This window comes from Polypterus senegalus, chromosome 3 (genome assembly GCF_016835505.1).
Source record: "Polypterus senegalus isolate Bchr_013 chromosome 3, ASM1683550v1, whole genome shotgun sequence".
NCBI lineage: Eukaryota > Metazoa > Chordata > Cladistia > Polypteriformes > Polypteridae > Polypterus > Polypterus senegalus.
In genome coordinates this window covers 97,991,254-98,013,386 of record NC_053156.1, presented here as the reverse complement: position 1 = coordinate 98,013,386, position 22,133 = coordinate 97,991,254, and positions in this window count along the sequence as shown.

Here is a 22,133-nt window from a genome sequence, read left to right as displayed (position 1 = left end):
AATACTGCTCAAATGCAATATAACCAAATTAATGAGTTTGTATAAAATATCAAATTGATCTACATATTGAATTGCCTTAAGAAGTGGTCAACTTAAAAGTCGGTTGCCTTAAAAGGCGGGTCAGCCTAGTAAAATAATAAATAAAGATAGACAGAAAAACACAAAGCGTAGAATAAGAATAGAAGACAGCAGACCAGAATCTTCTTCTTCTTCTTTCGGCTGCTCCTATTAAGGGTCACCACTGCGGATTATCTTGCTCTGTATCTTCCTGTCCTCTGCATTTTGCTCTCTCACACCCATCTCCTGTATGTCCTCTCTCACCACATCCATAAACCTTCTCTTAGGCCTTCCTGTTTTCCTCCTATCTGGCAACTTCATTCTAATAAACCAGAATAAAAAATACAAAATACTACAAGAAAACCCTGAACAAGTAATATAATTTATGTTGCAAATACAAATCGTCCTGAGCACCGGGGCAGAAATGGTTAACTGAAAAGGGGGTCAGAAAGTCAGGATAAGTTAAATGCCCTCCTGAACAAATTAGTTTTTAGTTGTTTTTTGAAAGAATGAATTGGGTCAGCTTATCTAGTTAATTTAGGGAGGTCATTCCAAAGTGTACACACTAAACAACTGAATAGTCTGTCACCCATAAAGCACAGGTTTGTTTGGGGCACCACGAGATGGCCAAAATCAATTAACCTTAGTGGGCGAACAGGAGCATAGTGATGGAGGTGCTGACTGATGTAAAGGCCATTTAAAGCTTTATAGTTTATTAATAGAATTTTATGTTTAATCCTGTAAGACACAAGGAGCCAGTGAAGACAGAGCAGGGTGGGTGTTATGTGCTTGCAGTTGCCTGTCTGTGTAAGGACTCTTACTGAGTTTTGAACCAACTAGAACTGAGATAACAGATTAGAAGGGACACCTGTCAGTAGAGAATTACGGTAGACAATGCTGGATGTACTAAAAGCATGGACAAGTTTCTCAGAATTAGAAAAGGAGAGGAATGAGTGAATACATGGCATGTTACAGAGATTGAAGTAAGAAAGTTTATTAATGGTATGTATGTTGGTAGAATATGAAAGGTAAGAATCAAAAATGGTTTCAAGTTTCCTAGCAGAAGAAGAAAGTCAGATGACGTCATCTCCTAGAGTGATTGAAAAGGAGCCAGTTTAGCATGACTTTGTTTTATTGCAGTTTAGTTATAAAGAGTTATATTCCTTTCAGATTTTAATTTCACTGAGGCAAGTTGTGAGCAGAGTAAACTCTGATGAACTTGCATATTTAACACTAAAATAGATGAGTATCATCTGCATAAAAATGATAACCCAGCCCCAGGCTACAAATAATATGGCTAACAGGAAGCATACACATAGAGAAGAGAAGACGACAGAGCTGTGCTTGATCTGCTCTTTCCAAGACTAACAAACATTTGTGTCTCAGTCAGGTGGGACTTAAACTACTAGAGGGAAGTACCAGAGATATCCAGAATGTTCTCCATTCCAGAGAGTGGAATATCATGCTTGACAGCATTCTGAATTAAGGTCTAGCAGAAATAATAAAATTGTGCAAAGTCTGCTGCCATAAGCAAATCTTTAGCTACATGAAGCAGAGCAGTTTCACAGCTGTGCAATATTCTGAAACGAGACCAAACCAGATTTGGCCTTTTGCCTTTTGTGTTTTCGGTTTTACATTTTTTATTAGTACATTTGGATGTGTTTGTTATAGGTTTTTTTCTTTTGGATTCTTTTTTACTTTGGAATTTTTTTGTATTTACTTTTGATTTTTTTTTTTGTATTTTTGAAAGTTTTATATTTTTGTATATTTTGGATTCTTTTTTTGTATATTCTCATTTAATATAATCAATAAAATATTAATATTATTGTTATTTAATTGGGACAGGGTTTTTAACCTGCCCTTTTGGGGGGCTTTTATGCTTTTTTGAGTGTGTTATGATAGGTTGCCAAAACCGAATAAAGATTTTATGACACCACCTGTTGTTGGGTACATGGCTTACATGAGTTTGCATGCATGAGACGTCGTTACAGGGAGCATTGTTACAATGTTCATTTTTAAAAGACAAGCCATAGTCTCACAACTAGTTTCTTAAGTATTTTTTTTTATTTTGGTTTGACTTTTTTTGCTTGGTTCTGTAAAGAATGTTTGTAGAATACAAAATGATAAAAGAAAAAAACAATACTGGGAGATGATGTGGGAAAAGACAAAGTCAAAGGGAGGGCAGAATGTCAGGTAAAGGCCAGGAAAGGCCAAATAATAATGATCTTCAAAGGTCAATCCACAAAACTGGAGTTGAGGTCAAAAGAACAAGCAAAGATTCTTGTAATAACCGAAATTCCTTAGATGCAACTACCCAAAAGAAATATTGATTTACTTTATGATTTTAGAAAGAATCCCAAAGCGAGGGAACAAAAGGTAATGGGCACCACATATTTTATGGAAGAAGGGCATTGAAAGCATGGGCCACATGCTATGTATCACATAGTTAGAAAAGGGTAATTTCAACAAATACTATGGCTGAACCCATATATCCATACACAAAATAGCATGGCTCATACGAGAAAGGTGCTCAGCAAAATGGCAGTGACCTGACATCACTGTAATAATGTCATAATAAATGAATAACAAAACAAACGTATACAACACAAGCACACATATGAGAAATACAGTAGATTCTCCCACATAACAAAGTGTGGTTCAGCTTCCAGAATATGAGTTTGAATTGCCTTGTTGTCCTGTCGCTTGTCATTTGCCAGTTGAGTGTACAGGACCCTGCCATTCCTGACTAATCTTCCTATGTACCTCTTAAAAATCTCCATCACTTGCTATTTTATAATTATATCCGCTGCATTGTTTTTTAAATGGAGCCATCCACACAGATGAGAAGGTGGAACCGTAAAAGGAAGATGCCATAGAGGAATGACAATTTAAAGGCTAATGAGGGCTATGGGATACAGGAATGCCTGGTACAATTAGAGGGAAACCTAAGTCCAGTGTCTAATGTGACCAAAGAAAGCCTAACCTCGAAAGAACTGCCATCCAAAAAGTGCTAACAGGGGGCCGCAAAGAAGGTTACAGGTTTAAAGCTGCACTGTGCCAAAGGCATATTGAGTACAGAATAAACAGAAGGGTTGGTGCAAGGGCTCGTTAGCAGGAGGAAGAGGCCAGGGTCATGAAACAAAGAAATGTAGGAGCTGAAAAAGGCAGTTGTTTGTAACAGTTGACTGGTGGAGAAGTGGTAAACCACCTTACCTGACAGACAGAGAATTAAGACCTGTGCATATGGGCCCAGAGTGCAGGGATATGCATGTCTTCTTTGCTTTTGTACTTTATTTTCTTTTTTGATTTTCCCTTGTGTGTTATTTTTGTAATAAAACTCCTATGGAGTTATTCCATGTGAGGAAAGACATCACAATAGATCACAGTAATATACAATTTTTACGTTTCTGAACACAAGTATAATATAGATGCAAAACGTGTGGCTACAGCAGGAACTTTCGTGTATCCAGTCCTTAGCTTTTCACATTAATCCACTTCGTTGTTGTGTAAATCAAACAACATTTATTTTACACATTATATATTTCCAATGTTATAATTGAAACTCCAAACAGACATGGTAAGAAAACCATGTGTTTCCACAGTCCTATTAAATCCACGCACAAACATTAAATAACTTCCTAGTTCCCATAACTCCTGCTACCCAGCACCCCTTCTTAAAGTAACAATACCCCATTAAAACTGAATGATTATCTAGCCCTATTCTTAATATATAAACTAATCTTAAACTATTAAAATAAATGTAACATAATTTCAAATTAATTGATTATAAAAATGTTAATACGGAACTTGGTTCACACGTATATTATAACATTATCAAACTACCTTCCTCCATTTCAGGGTCTTAAGAGTTAGGAGGCTATCCTAACATGAAGCAACACTGGATATATCACCGGTCCATTGAAGACTGTACACATGTGCATATTAAAATTACTTTCATGACATGAATCCAAACCTATGTGGGTTTCTTTATGCCTTCCACATCCTACATCCTGGCTCCATATGAGGGGGCATTGGGATAGACTGGAATTCCATCTAGATTTCCTGTGTGGCAGGATAAACCTGATACATAGGAAAATAAAAATTTGATGTCGACATTCAATTCATCAAACTTCTTTGTTAAAATAATGGCTAAGATGTCCCAGTGTCTCATCCAGAAACAACTACATGATTTGGTGCCTTGCTCTAGATTCCTACAACTCTTTGCGTAAATGCACTTGACCCCTTAATTTCCACAGATGTCCTCGAGTGAGTGATTCATCATGTAGCTGAAAGATAACCTCACCTTAGGACACACAGGTTGAGAAAATGGCAGATCAGATAAATATATGCTCTTTAGGTAGTTCCCACCTCTTACTAAGGCTCAGTAAAGAGAAGACTTTATTCCAGAATGCAGACTGTAGCAGTTGACAGTTTGTAGTAAAGACTTCTGAAAAGGAAAAAAGATCAAAGTTTCAACAGAGTTATAGTGATTTTTACCTATCGATTTTTTATAAAAAGGGAAAGGGTAAACCTTACATCCATTTTTAATATCTATTTAGAGTTGGTAACTGTCATGAAACTTGTAACTTATCCATACAAAATAAGCGTTATTCTGATAAGCTTTAAAATCAGAACAACATTAATTATTGATTTCAGTTAAAGTCATACTGTGGGCTTTCTCCCATGAGATTTTGGGCAAGGCAGTGTCCCATCTTGCTTGCATTTCATAACAGAGGTGGACGTGTGGAGCAGCAGAAAGAAAAATTGGCTTAGAAAATCAAATAAAGAAAGCTTTAAACAAATGGCAAGGGATATCCTTGAATGCTACTGTCTTTGCTGGGTTTTTTTCTCCACTCCAAAAGCTCTTTTACTCATTTTATGCAGCTGGCGCCTGAGGTACTTGGATACACAGCTATCATTTCTAAAGTTTTCATTCGAAATCTATTATGTTAGTCAAAGAATGTACCCAAACTGCATTCCTGATAGATCTTGTAAATAACACATTATAAGGACTCTTTACAAAAGTAAGTTGAAAGCAAACACTCAAAAGAAGGAGAAATTATCATGTTAGATGGATAAAAAAAGGAAAATTTCATGCAGAGGTGGTCACATAAATGAACAGCCAAAAGCCAGTTTTAAAGATAATTGTAAGTATTATAATGGTTGAAAAACAAAGAATAAAAATAAATAGTACACAACTAATCATGGAAATGGCCATTGTATAAAATAACTAATGGGACAGGAGGGAGCTGAATTATGCCCTGACAGCAACAGGAATAAGGCTGGAACAAACCCTGAATGCGAAGTTGACAACGTTGAGGCACATGCTTGTGAACAACAGACCATAATTCAGACCAACAAAACAAAAAATGCAGTATCAGAATGGATATTTTTTACCATAACATCATGCACTAAGAAGAAAAATCAAGACCAAGCTCTTGTACCAAGTAGAATTACTTGTATAGATATTTAGATAAAAAAATCAAATAAAGCATGCTTCCTACGTAATTAAAGTCAAGGCTAAAATAAAATAGATCAGTGGCTCTCAAAGTGTAGTCCACAGACTACCAGTGGTCCCCAAATGCCATTCAAAGGTCTGGAAGCTGACATTCATGAGGGCAAAGTGACTTTTAAATGTCTCAATTATGTTAGTCTGCATTGTGTTTTATTAAGCATTCATTTACACATAACTCCACTTCTCAAGTCCTTACATTAGCTCCCAGTTAAGTTTAGGGCTGATTTCAAAATCCTCTTTTTAACTTATAACATGTCTTAAATGGCCAAAATCCTGCTTACTTATCTGACCTTATCATTACTTACAAACCAGAGCACACATTGAGATCTCCAGATGCCAAGGATCAATAAAATAACAGTTGGAGGTTGAGATTTTAGTTAAATGAAGGTGTGGAATGATCTGCCTGCTGATATACAGTATAAGATGCTCTTTCAGTCTCAGCATTGAAAATTCAGGTTGAAGACTCATTACTTTAGTCTAGCATACCCTGACTAGAGCTGCTGATTAATTCTGCATACTGCATTTCTGTTTGTTATTTATTTATAGAGAAATACAAGTATTACAATATTTTTAAACTGTCACTAACCCTGCTCTGTTCTGTTTCTCTTCTTGGTATCTAGATGCGGTGCTTGTTGAGCTGATCTCCTGATTCTCCTATATGGAGAAGTCATCGTGGATAAAACAGGGTTAGAATTATCAGATGGAAAGATTCTGTCATCAGATTGGACTCCCAGCACAGACTGCACTATAAAAATACCAGGAGCAGGTAGGCATTTAGTTTGCAGAGGTCTCCAAGACTGCGACTTTATTTACTTCCTCTTTTACAATTTTAACACATTGGACATCTTGTAGTTCAGGATCGACCGGGACCAGACTTGAGAATATTGAGACATGGAGACACAGACACAAAAAGGTGGTATTTCCCAAAAACACAGAGATAGAAATTGGGAACATGTGCTGATTGTGCATTGCTGAACCCACCACACAACCAATCACCAGGCTTGGGACCCGAGTGAAGAAAGTGACACCTCAGCACCACACTGGAACACTGTGATGTTTTTCACAGCAGCTGGAGTGCCAATACTGCCACCAACACCCACGTTTTCCCTGTAAGTTGGAGGACCTGCTTGCAGGACTGGATGCAGATTAACATCATATCCAGGTCGAAGCAGTTACAGGTTAGGGGCCTTGCTCAAGGGCCCAATAGAGTAGTGTTACATCTGGCAAGTATGGGATTTGAGCCAGCAACCTTCTAATTGCCAGTGTAGATCTCTAGCCTCAGAGCCACCACTCCCACAAAAGTGGGTTTTATTTGCAGGTGCAAAAAACACAATGTCCCAATCAAAATTAGTGAATGATATTTACAGTGAATTTGCCATTGCCAAAATGAAAAATAAAGACAAAAATGTATATATGCAAAACCGTAGTCTTCTTTTTTTATTTTATTGATTTTATTAAAATCACACAACATTCCATACAAATAAATCAATTTTTACAAACATAACATCGAAAACAAATCAAACCCCACCCCTGAAAATAAGAGCTAAGCAGGCAGAGTAAAACTTAAAGCTAGTAAAAATAAGTAAGTAGATTAATTAATAAGTGAATTATGATAAATGAGGAAAAAAAGGGAGAGAATCTGCTTCTTCAATGCTTTAAAAGCTTATTCTGAAATGTTATTGATTAGATCCTGCTAGGTTTTGAAAACGTTCTGCACAGATCCTTTAAGTGAGAATTAGATTTTTTCCAATTTCAAATAGTATATAATATCAGTTACCCACTGACTTAGAATAGGAGAATTAGGATTCTTCCAGTTGAGCAAGATATGCTGTGGCAGATAGCTGGGACTAATGCCCGGTCGGGACGCCCCTTTGACACTGGATCCGGGGGAGCTGTCATGGAATGGACACTACGTCCCCCAGAACACTTGTTGGCAGCCCTCCTGGGTTGCATCAGGGCTAATAGTTTGGAACACCGGAGCTCATTACTGTTGGGCTCCGTGGCCACCGCCAGGGGGAGCTGCACAGCCTAACGAGCCCATCTGGACTCAAAGATGCAGTCGGAAATAGGTCAACAAGCACCTGCAGCACTTTCAGGTGGGCTACAAAAGAGGCCAACAGTCACCATTCCGGGTACCAGAGTCTGGAGGACGAGGATTAGGACAAAGACAAAGACAAAGACAAAGATGAAGACAAAGACAAAGCTGCCTCGGAGGCGTGGAGGAGAAAGAAGATTATTTTGTGGTGTGGTTTTTCTTTTCTTTGCTGTTTTTGGAGACTGTGTTGTGCCTGTGGGACACAGGGAAGAGTGTGCCACAGGTGAAGAAAATAAATCTTTTTGTTAATTTATATGTGCTTCCGTTGTCAGTCTGTGTCAGGTTGACACCTATATAGTGCCTTTGCCACAGTGCCAATAGTGTAGTAAAGGCAGTTACAGTTTGTTTGTCCTTCTTCACTTTAAGCCCATCTGGGAGTACACCAAACACAGCTGTTCGTGTATTAAGAGAGACTGGGACACCAAGGCTGTCTGAAAGGCATTTAAAGATTTGGGTCCAGAATGATGTTAAATGGTGCAGTCCCAAAACATGTGACCTAGTGAGGCTGGAACTTGATTGCAACGTTCACAGGTTAGATCTTGCCCTGGAAACATTTTGGACAATTTTAAGCGAGACAGATGTGCTCGATATATAATTTTGAATAATTTAATGCTTTGCACATATGGAGCTCGAGTTGATTCTCTGCATTGCTACTTTCCACTCCTTTTCTGAAATACTGAGTGAGAGATCCTTTTCCCACTGTCCTCTTGGATCTTTGAAAGGGAGGGACTGTAAAATGGTTTTATATATTATGGAGATGCTGTCTGTGTCCTCAAGACTGATCAATATTTTTTCCGGCATAGAGGTAGGTGGGAGATGAGGAAAATTAGGCAGGTTCTGTTTAACAAAGTTTCTGATTTGAAGGTAGTTAAAGAATTGTGTTTCTGGGAAGTTAAATTTGGAATGTGATTCAATCCCAAATGTTTTCCAGACATTAAAAACTACATATGTTTGAGAGGGTGGAAAAAGGTAGATCTTGTGCAGATATGCCACAGATAAAAGCTTCTTTATCTTAAAATGCTTCCTACATTGGTTCCATATTCTGAGTGAGTGAAGCATAATTGGGTTGTTAGTAAATTGGCGATAACTTGCATTTATTGGGGTACAAAGCAAAAAATATAAACATGTACTGCAGGATTTTATTTCTATTGTCGACCAAGCCTGTGTATGTTCATCTATTTGTGTCCAGTTTTTTTTTTTATTGCTTGTATATTTGCTGCCCAATAATAAAATTGAAAGTTAGGTAGAGCCATGCCACCTTCTTCCTTAAGTCTTTGTAGGGTTGCTCTTTGGATACGTAGATGTTCTGAATTCCAAATAAATGTGGTTATGGTTGAATCTAATTTCTTAAAACATGATTTATTGATGTATAGTGGAATGTTTTGAAATAAAAACAGAAGCTTAGGAAGGATATTCATCTTAACAATGTTAATTCTTCCAGCTAAAGTGAGATGAAGGGTTGACCATCTATTCAAGTCTTGCTTAATATTAATAATATTTACCCCTATTTATTTACACTGATCTGCGAAGATAAAAGGGAAGATGTCCAATCTAACATTGTATGCTTGAGAATTCACTGAAAAGAGCACACTTTTAGTAAAATTAATTCTGTGACAAGAAATCTTTTGAAATTCTGTAAGCGCTGTTAGGACTGTAGGCAAAGTATTTTGTGGGTCTAATATATACAGTACCATATAATCTGCATATAGAGAAACTTTCTGTTCAAGTCCTTCTCTGATAATCCCCTTTATCTCATAAGCATTTCGGCAGTAAACTGCCTAAGACTCAATGGTGATTGGAAAAAGCAGTGATGACAAGGGGCATCCTTGTCTGGTACCACATTCTATTTTAATATAGTCTGCATTAATGTTGTTAATACAAATAAGCTTCCGGATTGGTATACAGTAGTTTGATCCATGCACAAATGCTCTGGCCAAATCCAACTTTCTCCAATGTAGTGAAAAGGTAGTTCCATTTAATCATATCAAAATGCTTTTTCTGCATCCAACAATAATATCTCTGGGGTGTTTGACTTTGTGGATGAATATATTATATTAAACAGGCGTCGAAGATTGGAAGCTAAGTGTCGGCATTCTAGCTAGGACTTTGGAGAGTATCTTAACATCATTATTCAGAAATGAAATTGGTCTGTATGATGCACATTGTAATAAGTCCTTATTTTGTTTAGGAAAGACGATGATTAATGCTTGGTGAAAAATTAGAGGTAGAATTTTATTGTCTCTAGCATCTGTAAAAGTTGCTAATAAGAGGGGAGCTAGCTGAGTGGAGAATTTCTTATAAAATTCAGCAGGGTAGCCATCGGGGCCTGCTATTTTCCCACTCTGAACTGACTTTATAGCATCTAGTAATTCTGATAGTGCCAGAAGTTTATCCAGTACCTCGGCACTGAGAGTATCTATTTGTGGCATCTGTAATGCATCCAGAAATGCATTAAATTGTGTCTTGTCTTCTTTAAATTCAGTAGAATATAAGGATTTATAGTAGTCTCTAAATGTGTGCAATATATTTTTATTTTACTATATTCCTGCTTGTGGATTTGTTGAGCCAAGATCTTATTAGTTTTCTCTCCATGTTCATAGTAATGATGTTTTAATTTAGAAATGAGTTGTTCTGTTTATTTAGTTGTCAAGAGGTTGAGTTTTGAATGCAGAGCCTGTCTCTTCCTATGAAGAGCTTCACTTGGACACCTGGGGCCTCATGCATAACGCTGTGCGTAGAATTCACACTAAAACATGGTGTGAGAACAAAAGTGGAAATGTGTGTATGCACAAAAAAATCCAGATCCTAAAATCTGTATGTTCATCAACTTCCACATTCTTCTGCTCCATAAATCTGGGTCAGGGTGAAAAGTAACGCATGTGCATGTACCTGTACCTGCAACCCCACCCAAACTCCTCTCAGAATTATGCCTCTTTGAAAATGCAAATCAATATAAATAGCCCTTAAGATCAGTGTTCTGTGAAAAGGTAGTGGCAAAAGCACAGGGATAAGAAGAATTTCAGTGAATACCAAGTGGAGGCAAGGAAAAACTTACTATATGTTGTTTTAAACAGTGATATAAACAACAAAAGGAAGTTGAATGAATGACATAGAGTGTCGGAGAAACTCGAAAGTTCAAGTTCACAAAGTCGCACAGTGCCTGAAATAAAAAAGTTGTCAGATATCAAAGTCGCCATAAAAAGGCAAGTCATAGCTCACTGAGTATTATATCAACCTTATTAGGGTACAGAGAAAGGAAAAAAAACAAAAATTCGAAATGTCAACTTTAATCTCGAAACTTCCACTTTAATCACGTAGTTTATTTTGTTATTAAAGTAGAACATTATAAACTTCATCTTTGAATCGTTTAACTTACTAGTTCCTCAAATCCCATCGTAACTAAAGTAGCACGTTAAATCCTTTGTTTTGTGTGTGTTCTTCCATGTGCTCTATGTGTGTGAATTACTACGTGCTTCTTAAACGGGCTTTCTCTTCCTCCGACTGGACACAGAATCCATTACATTTGTGATATTACAGCTCTCCTAATAATTTAAATACTGAGATGTATACTTGATATCATTTTCATGATGATAGGAGTTAAAGCATGTTATTAAACAAGGGGATAGTGATGAGCTGGTGCTCTGTCCTGAGATATTTCCTGCCTCACGCAAGATGCTTGCTGCGCTGTGCACGACCTTCGATGAAATAATGCATTGCAGCAGTACTGTCTCTTTCAAGTGTACTAACCTCCAATTCCTGTTCTTCCTTTTCTTTCTCCAAGTAACCAATCGCCACACAATCAGCTCTGTAATAAATATTAAGCCATCTGTATGCTTAGAACGATTTTTCAAAACTTTTAAGGAACATTGAAATAACTTTGTAGTACATGTTTAATAATTCTAGCCATCTATCGTTCCAGTGTCACGCCAGCACCAGCAAGAATACAGCACGAGGCAGGAACAATCCCTGAACTAGCTAGCACTGCACCACCATGTCCTCACATGTTTAATTATTAACATTATAGATTATTTAAATGATGGTAACATTTTAACTGTATAATGTAATAAGCATATTTTGCTGCATTTCATCTTAAAAATGATATTGTCATCATTTGTAAATATGTGCTTTATAAAGTGGCTCAGGTTGTGCATTATTATAACTGTATCGCAAGTTTACACTGAGGTAATTGTACTTTTAAGTACAAAGCATTCTACAAGGAGCACTTGATGAACTGATTGAGTGTGTTTATAGTTCTTGGGATGAAACAGTTTCTGAACCACGATGTCCCTACAGGAAAGGCTCTGAAGTGTTTGCCGTATGAGAGCAGTTCAATAGACATCATGGCTGAGGCAGCATGTGCTTGATGCTATACACAGATAAATCTTTTTCCAATTAGCTGCTGTATATCTGTGATTCCATACTTAGATACAGTAATATAAATACTCTGAGTGGTGCAGTGAGAGTAATATGGAAAAAGACGATCCACTGTGGCAACCCCTAATGGGAGCAGCTGAAAGAAGAAGAAGAAGGTGCAGTGAGAGTAACAACGCTAAAGCAGCTATGGTATTTGGAATAGTTTGGCCATTCTGTGGACCATTATATTGTTACAAGTTAATTACAATCAGATGCCTTAAACTAATAAACAACATGAGGTTAATTTCAGTGTATTTATAAAGCCGCATCAGGGATGTGCATCTAAAAAAGAAAGGGAAACCACACTGGAAAAAAAACACTGCTTTGACGCTGGGTGCCGCCAATTTGCAAAACCGAGCATAGAACTTGCATACGCCAGGGTTTTAGCTAGCGTGAAAATTTGTGTTGCTTTACGTCAAGTTTAGGTTTTATACATCGCAATTTGAGCATAGAAACAGGCTTATGCAGCATTTTTGTGTGTACGCACCGTTTATACATGAGTCCCCTGGAATGTTCTTGGTCTGTTCTAGGATTTAATTGATTAGCTCTGATACTTTCTTGGTTTCCAATTTATTTCTGTGGGAAAGATATGAAATAATCTATCCTCTTAAAGCCTTCAGGGCTTCCCAGAGTATTCCTGCAGAGACCTCTGAGGATGTATTTGTCTCTAGAAAAAAGCTGATTTGTTTCGATATAAATTCTGTACAGTTTTTGTCTGCTAATAAAAGTGGGTTAAGACGCCATCTGCGAGATGAGTGTGTGGGGCATAATGATTTTAGCTCCAAGATTAGAGGGGCATGGTCGGACATAACAATAGTGTCATACTTGCAAGATTTAATCATAGGCAAGAAATTGTTATCTACAAAGAAATAGTCAATTCTTGAGTAGCAACAATGCACTGGTGAGTAACAGGAATGTGCTCTTGAGTTTGGGTTTAGAAATCTCCAGGGGGTCTGATAAGTTGTGATCAGTCACAAATTATGTAATTGTCTTTGCAGTGTTAGATGTCCTCACCCCTGTGACAGGAGACCTATCTAGGTCTGGATTTAACAAACAATTAAAGTCCCCAGCCATTATTTTATGGGTGTTCACATTGGGAATGGATGAAATACATTTTGCATGAATTCCCTATCATCCACATTGGGGGCATAAACATTTATCAAAATCTCTTTACAAGAAAATAATATTTACAAGGTAAATAAATCACTCATGACAATCACATACCTCTCTTCAGGATCAAATATTGCATCTGGCACTACAAATGAGACTGCTCTATGTATAAGAATTCCCACACCTCTAGTTTTCTTTGTAAAGCTGGAATGGAATATTTGGCCAGTCCAGTTTTTTTGCAGCCAGAACTGATTCTTTCTTAATAAATGGGTCTCCTGTAAAAATACTATTTTAGCATTTAAACCTGTTAGGTGAGAGAATACTTTTTTTTTCTCTTTAATTCGTGATTCAGGCCTTTAACATTCCATCTCACAAAGGTAATTGCCCTATCATGGAGACATTGATTCTGAATTTTTGATGTCATTTTGTAGTCTTAACTGAAAATGAGACAGCTTTGACCTAAATTTCAAATTTTCCCAGGAGTTATTGCCAAAACTGTAGTCTTCTTAAAGGAACACACAGCATTGTTCAAAGAACCCCAAAAATATTCACAAAAAGAAAAAACAGTGTATATACAAGAAAAACAAAATGCACCACAAATCCAAAATCTATATAAATACCCTCACCGAAACAATAAAATAACTAGGAGATATCTACACTTCTAGGCAAATGAAAATACATACAAGTAAGGCACAAGCTGCTGTTTAGCATACTAAAAGAAATTACTATACCAACAACACCACTAAATACAACCCCTACAGGCATGAAGTAACTTTTATACCTGGATTCGAATCCTGCGACACGCTGCTCCCATACACCAATCACGACTGACGCAGGTGCATTCTGCACAGATGCTGCACTTAGTCCCTGAGTGTCAGGTAGTAAATAGGCTAGCAGCATTGTGTGTGTGCAAGCAAACACGGGTGTGAGCTGAGTGCATCCTAACACGCTCTCTTTGGACAAACTGATATGTTCTACAAATGTGAGTTACTTTTTCTTTGTAATTTTACCTTAAGACTTTCTTTTGGGGATTCTCAGACTGACACATGCATGCATGAAATTAACTAAACTAAAACACTCTGCACTTTTCTCTTTATCCAAGGCAGGGGATAGGGAGACACACGCCTTTATGACGAAGTGCGTGCAGCAGGCTTGACTCATATGTACGCCCGAACCGTTGCCATCTATGCACCATGCTTAACTGCCGAAGGCAAAGTTAAAATCCTCGCAGAAACACACCCCTGCACTATGGCAATTCAATCAGGTAAGTGCTTACAATACAATTATACAATACAATTCAATTTCTTTTTGTATAGCCCAAAATCATACAAGGAGTGCTGCAATGGGCTTTAACAGGCCCTGTTTTTTGACAGCCCCCCAAGCCTTGACTATCTAAGAAGGCAAGAAAAAACTCCCCAAAAAAGCCCTTGTAGGGAAAATATGGTAGAAATCTCGAGAAAGGCAATTCGAAGAGAGACCCCTTTCCAGGTATGCTGGGCGTGCAGTGCATGTCAAAAAACAGGTGCATACAATACACAGAACAGAACACAAGTAATCCTTGATACAATAATGCAATAGTACAATAGTACTTTAACAAGTACAGAGCAAAATGCAAGAGTAGATTATACCACATAATATGGATCAGATTTGTTCTTCTTTTTACTACCGTAGATCCCGGAATACAGGCCGACCGGTATATTAGCCGAACCCCTTCTCTACCTACTAAATTACATGTATTTGCCGATGACCGGTATTTAAGCCGACCCCCTTCTCCAAGCAAAATTTTGTAAATTTCCTTAAAAGTGTCTCTTCGGGTATATTTATAATGTTTATCGGAGAGAATTTGAGACTGCAGGCATTTTTGATACATAATATAATGTGCATAATTTACCAAAACACCAATCATTTTTCTAATGTACTAACCAAAAAGTTATAAAAAGTGCCAAGCCTACTTTGATTATTTTTTTTTTGTCCTTGTTTGTGCACGATCGGTTTGGCGAACATCCGCTACACCATTCAGAACCTTGTAGACATCGGTGTCCAGAGCCAGACATCTGTTTCGAGTGTTTTTCATCACACGCACAACATCCCAGACAACACAACGAGACCAGCGGGGTCTCCGTGGATTGTTGTCGGGTCTAGAAGACAACACAGACGGAGGAGGGAAAGAAAGCAGAAGCGGGGCCGCACATCCGGCGTTATGCTAAAGCTAAAAAAACAGCCCTATACAGAACTTTTTTCTGCACTGAAGGAGCTGCTTTTAATCTCATTGTAGATGCGTATAGTGACAATAAAAGGCATTCTATTCTAGAAACAATTTCATACTGTACTCACCATTTAATTTGACATTTTTGGGCTGCAGTAAGGGAGGAGATATTTCCACACAATGTCCATCTTCGCTTCGATTATGATCGCTTACTTTTACCTTCTCTTCCTTCCTTAGCAATTATGTGTCTTGCTTGCATGGTCTTAATGAATTATATATATAGGTAAATCACTGCAATGACAGAAATTACATCCACAAACACATGTATCTGGGCGCCGACTGACGCTACTAAAGCTCTCGGTTGTTTGTTTACAATTGCGCAAGCGGATACACGTGACCGCATCCGTTTCGTAACGCAAGATGTTGATCGTAAATCAAAACAAAAAATTTCATTTTAACTTCCCGATAATTTATTATAAATTTTATTAATAAAATCAACAACTAAAAAACTTTTTTGAATAAATTCGTTATTTAATTTAAAGTACCGGTATGCAAAGTTACTTCTTCATCTGATAGATGGCTCTGTGGTTTCGTCATTATTTACTTCCGTATTCATCGGCAAAAGCGGCATTGCGCTGGAAATCTTGAATCTGAAACAATACTCGTTGTATAAACCGACCCCCAAACTCCAAGCCAAAAATCTAGGACGAAATTCTCGGCTTATATAACGGGATCTACGGTACATAAAGTTGAGTTTTGTTTAAATTGGTATTTGGTAATAGATCACCACACCATAGATAGAATGGACAGACATTGCTGTTTTAACAAATCTGTATTTATATTTGTGCCAGTTCTGTATTTTGTAAATAGTATAATCTATACCTGTATTTTCACTGAGAATTCACAATACTCTATGCCTGCCTGCAAAGAGCACTATAAAAAACAAGTTGTATTTTATTGTATTTGTAACAATCATGGCAGCTAATCAACATCAACACTACTAAATCACTTAGTTTCATGAGAAATGTGTCCAGAACTACCACCACAGAGCGCACCATTTTAATTTCTTGCGAATGGTAACAACTTTTGCTTCAGTTCCATGTTTTCTGCTTTCTTCTTTTCCAAGTAGGAAGGACGGTCCTTGAATTTGATCATTGTATATACCGCAGAACTAACCCCTCTGTTCTCTCTGTTCTACAATCATTCCCAGTCACGTACACCAGTCACACCCGCATCCACAGTTTTCTCAGTGACAGTCTCGTTCACACACAAGATCTGACACTGTTTTCAAATTTAGTGGTGGCATAACAAAACACGTTTGTTATACCACGTCTTTATCTGAAAACATTGTCAGATCGGGGTTTGTTGGGTGGGGCGGTGTGGGAACGTGAACGTGAGTGAGAGAATAAAACTGAAAAAAACTTTAACTTTGATAACTACTATACATTTACACTGGCTGTTACAGACACAAATCAAATGAATATTTTTATTGTATAATATTAACAAGAAGAGCAGCTCACTACTCAAAATGGTTAACTTGGAAAGCAGCTGGTATCGATCCCGTGACCTCTTGATTGGGATTCAGCAGTTCTTACTGACTCCCTACCGTAGCAGCCTACCGTAACCTTCTTTCTTTTTCTTCGGTTATATTCTTGAAGAAAAGTGCACTTGATTTGTTATACTTGTACCTTTTGTGAAAGTGTTTATTTGATATTTGGAATTCAGGCTTCACACATTATACACTTCATATCTACATTTTGTTCAATTACTACAAAAACATGAAAAACATTTGTTTTAACAATGTATGTATTCCAAATGTCGATATATTATTTACCCTCCACAACTCCAGGCACTTCCCTTCAAGATAAACACTGAGTTCTGTGAACCTTCTTTGTGAATTGAGCTGCATGGATGTGATAGGAGGCTGCTTGTGCTGATCAACACATTCACAACACAAAAGACGCTGATGGAGAGGTGCAAAGGGATTTAAGGTGTGCCGGAAGTACAGGTTTTATCATAGGCTTGGTAATACTAGTGTTAACACCCCATTCAAACTCAGCCTCTCTCAAGTCCACCTCAGTCTGTGCACACGATTCTCTTGTAAACTCACTCTAAACTTTAATATCAGCCTGGAGAGCCCATGTCTGATCAAGGCAGTCTTGTCACTCCATGCTGCCTGTGACACAGGTATCAGTGCTGACAGCCTGCCTGCTGTTAATCGATCTTTGAAGCTAAGGTGTTAATTTGGATCACTGATTGAAATTTGGGACTTTGAAATGTAAATACAGCAACATTGAATCTTAGCATCGTTCACATAAATACATTTCCCAAATTTATGAAAAGCAATGCAGAATTACACAGGTGGTCCACTGTTTGATTTGACATTAGCAAAGTGGTCCTTGGCCCAAAATATTTTGAGTACCACTGGCATCAGTTGTTAAAGTTATAACCTTTCATTTTTGTAGAATGCAGGTTTTATAAACAAGAAAAATAACTCATTTCAGATGAGTGAAATAAAAGATGGACCATTTCTTTTGTCTTATCAATAAAACACTTACATGTCAAAGAAATGTGCTGCCACCTTTTGATTGTCTTTTATCTTTGATCCAACATGAAGAGATCATCCAGAATCCATGCATGTATAATCTAAGTCATTGATTTCTAAAGCTAATATCAGACTAAATGCTATCTTCATTTTCAGGATTGCATTGTGCTTTTTGCTCATTCAATCTCAGTTTAATCACATTTTTTAAAGTAAGGGAAAACACAAATTGCTTTAGCTCGGTGCTAGTTTAACTGGAGATAAGAAGGTGTTTTGTGAGTTATTAACTAGCACATTACTACCACATTCTGTGTCTCACTACAGAGCTAAATGTAAAATAAACTTTTTAATAACAGCTTCTGCAGCGATCACATGTCTTTCTTGCAAATAAATGGGATATAAACATGTAGGCTAACAGCTAATGGGGCTGCTAACCACAGAAATATATATGGCAAGGAAATAAAGCCTGGAAATAAAGATAACCAAGCCATAATATTATATCAAGCTCGGGCAGACGATTGAAATGAATGTCCAATAATTTTCAGCATTTCTCTCTAATAATATTTTTTGCTGCAAGCTGAAAATAATTTTTGCTGGGAAATCAATGTTTTCTTACATATACTCCATCAAAACAAAACTGGAACTGAAAGTTAAAGTTCCTTATTTTCTGCCCCTAAGCTTAGTAAGTTTCTACAAAACACTTACAAGTCACACACCATGCAAACACTGAACGCATCTTCAATACAAAAACAATAATTCCTAACATATGAAATAAAAATAAACTACAGGAGAGAACAACAATAACGTAATCTAGTACAAAGGGTAATGAAGGCAGCAAGTTCATAGAAGGTATGACACGTTTTGCTCCTATAAAGGTGTTCCCACAACCCAAAAATTCATAAAACTCTTTGCTCCAGGGTTTTTTTGGCTGCACAAATTAAAAGAAATTATCATTTCAGATTTCACTCGAAAATATTTGAACTATTTCTGTGCTAAAGTAAGCATGCAATTAAATTTGAGATTGGGGTATGACTCCCAGTGTAAAATCAGTTAGAATGCTTTCCTTACCGTTGACTGTGCTCATCTCTTTATGGCTACAGCCTACACTTTGTAAATGACTACTTTCAGTAGGGTAATGTGCCATGTCACAAAGCACTTGTCGTCCTAAGCTGGTTGCATAAAGGTACAAGTGACTCCAGTGCACTCCAATAGCCTGCACACTCCCAGATGTTAAGCCAACAGAGCACCTTTGGGATGAGGTGGAGTTTGAGGCTCACAGAAAGAATGTAAGGACTAAAACTGTATGAAACTACAGTGAAAACTTGCACTAAAATCCCAAAACTGTGTTTCCAACATTTTGCTGAGACAAATGGAGGTTATGCCTGGTACTAAGTGGGTTTTAGGTCTTTCTAATAAAGTGGTCAATGATTTCAGTAAGCTGCAAATACATTAGATATCAGACGTTTGCACACCACTGCCACTAAAACAACTGCTCTGGTTGATGTAAGTTGTAATGGGGTGAGTGATAAGGCAGAGTGAGTCCCAAATTAGTTTGGATGCTAGCAGAGCAAATTCCATTTAACCTCCTTAGCATTACATTTTTTTCTCAAAAACACATATGAAAAGCATTGAATTAAATGGCTTGATAAATTACATTTTTATTAAATCTCATCCTTCTACAATGAAACGTTCAAAACACCAAAAGTACAAAGTCTGAAGTGTAGAAAGTATAATAATGATAGAAATAATAATAATAATGGTGAATAATAATAATATGACCAGCATACTGCTCATGTGTGAGTGACATGAGCGTCACTTTCGGATTCACTAGAATCACTTTCAGGTTCACTGCCTAAAGACAGATTCACTTCGACATCACTGCTGATGAGAGGTGTTTCTTATGTGACAACAACAACAACATTTATTTATATAGCACATTTTCATACAAACAATGTAGCTCAAAGTGCTTTAAGATACGTCTATACGTTTGCCTGGGTAACGCTTAGGCCTGACATTTACACAGGACAAGCCAATACCCTTTACCTGAGTAACGTTCAGCGGTAACGCTATCGGTACCTTTGCAGCCCAAATAATCCTCGGGTCTTATGTGAGATGCATCTATACCACTGCCTGAGTCTAATGCTAAGGAGGTTAATTCTAAAAAAGAAAAAAGTGCTAAACAATCGACTAATAGTCTGTTATTGTCCTTTAGTGGCATACGTATGAAGGGCTGGTGTGGGGTCGTCCCTGACAGTCTGGTTCTCAGGTCCGAATTTGACGCCACCTTCTGGGGAAGTCTCCCTTTAATAGTCAGGTCTAAAACTGTTTGACCTCAATGGGCAGTTTCTTGTTACTGTTGTGGAAGACAAATGTTCTCTTCGTTCCCTTATACTAATTAATATCTGAGAAGTACGCTTTACTAAACCATGCAAAAGCATGCTTTGTTTTAGCAAACAGAAAAATGTTTGTGCAAAGGACTCAAGGTCTGAGCATTCCACACATGAGTCTGCCTTATCACGTTTTCCCTTAGCTTACATCTGAACGCCATAACAAAAGGAGCCAAGAAATCAAGTTTTACAAGAGACGTTAAAGGGGCTCAAGGTTTGTGTATAATAAATGTGTTGACTGTTATATTTTATAATGATATTAAATCACACATTCTAGGGGTATAAAACTGGACCCCACCCAACAGACGGGGTTCAGAAGAGCCCTGACGCTGTCATGTACATTTGATTGTCTGCTTTTCTGAAACTCTTCTCACCATGACTCTGAAAAATAAAGCTGCTTTATAACCGCACCTGCTGTCGGGTCTGAGTTTTCGTCCACACTGTGAGGGACAAAGGAGACAAGACGGTTAGCGGCAGCTCCCCCTCTCATCCCGGGGTGGTACCACATACCTTGGGCGAGTCTGGAAGTCGACCCTTTGGTGTGCATGCAATGTAAATGGGACCTGCTGTATATGTCCTTTTAAATTATTAATAAAAATGTCCCTAATGTGCCCACATTTACAATATTCATTTGATGTTATTTAGTTAACATTGTGGTTAATTTAAAAAGGTTGTAAGCTATTTAAAAAAGAATGACCTGCCAACAAATCAATTTATTGGTACACATAAAAGATGGCTCACAATGCTATGTCTATTCAGTTGTTATCAACTAAATAAAAGAATGTAATTACAGGAGGACACCAACATTCAGGGACAGAATAATTAAAATTCTAAGAGGTGAGAATCACTACCCGCATTACAGCAATAATCAACATGCTGCTTGTATGTATAATTGCACACGGGAAAGCAATCTGACCTCTGAAGGTTAAACATATGGCAACAATACATACAATTGTTTATTGATTTTCTATACAGCTATATTAGAGTTTATTGGTTAATTTGTTAAGTGGATGACTGCTTCCAGTCATCAGGAAAGGAAGATCATTACACTGCTCTGCATTTTCATTAAAGTATTCATGTGCAGTGTGTCTTGCAAAGTGTCTGCTGTTCTAGAGTTACAAGTAATTACCACATTGGAGAAAAAGAACAGATACTCTGATTAATGTTTTCGTATTCTCGCAGTATAAAAAGAAGCCGAGGTGGTTGTGGTACTGTTTAGTATTGGGATCATTTTCTTCTAATTTGATTGTAGACCCACAATTACATTAGAGAAACAATGAGCAAATGTCTTGCTGTTGAAACTTTGAGTTTATTTTTCACATCACACGGCTGTTGCCCTGTCATGTCTTCATAACAGTAATATGACAAGACCCTTCTGCCATATCACTGCAAATCTGGCACAAATTAGAAACGCTAATGAATACTCTTAGGCTTACAGTGTTTCACAGCTGTTTGGCTCCTGGATATGTAGATCAAGCTTTTAAGGCCACCCACAGAAGACAAGAGATTTTCATCCTCCTGGCTAGTAACAATATAGCCAGGTTTTTCCAGCAGGATGACGATGACATTTGCATTTAGTAGAAATACCACAAGCTGACCTCATACAGCTGTCAAGTGCCTACATGGCGGCAGACAACAGATACGCAATTCAAGAGAGGTCAAAAGAGGAGAGTTAAAATTTGCATAAAAATATGCTTCTATTTTTACCTAATATGACAAAATTGATGATGAGTAGGAAAACAAATGGTGAACAAATTGTTTTTACATAGTTAAGATGAAAGGGAAGCAACTGAAATGGGAACTAATTA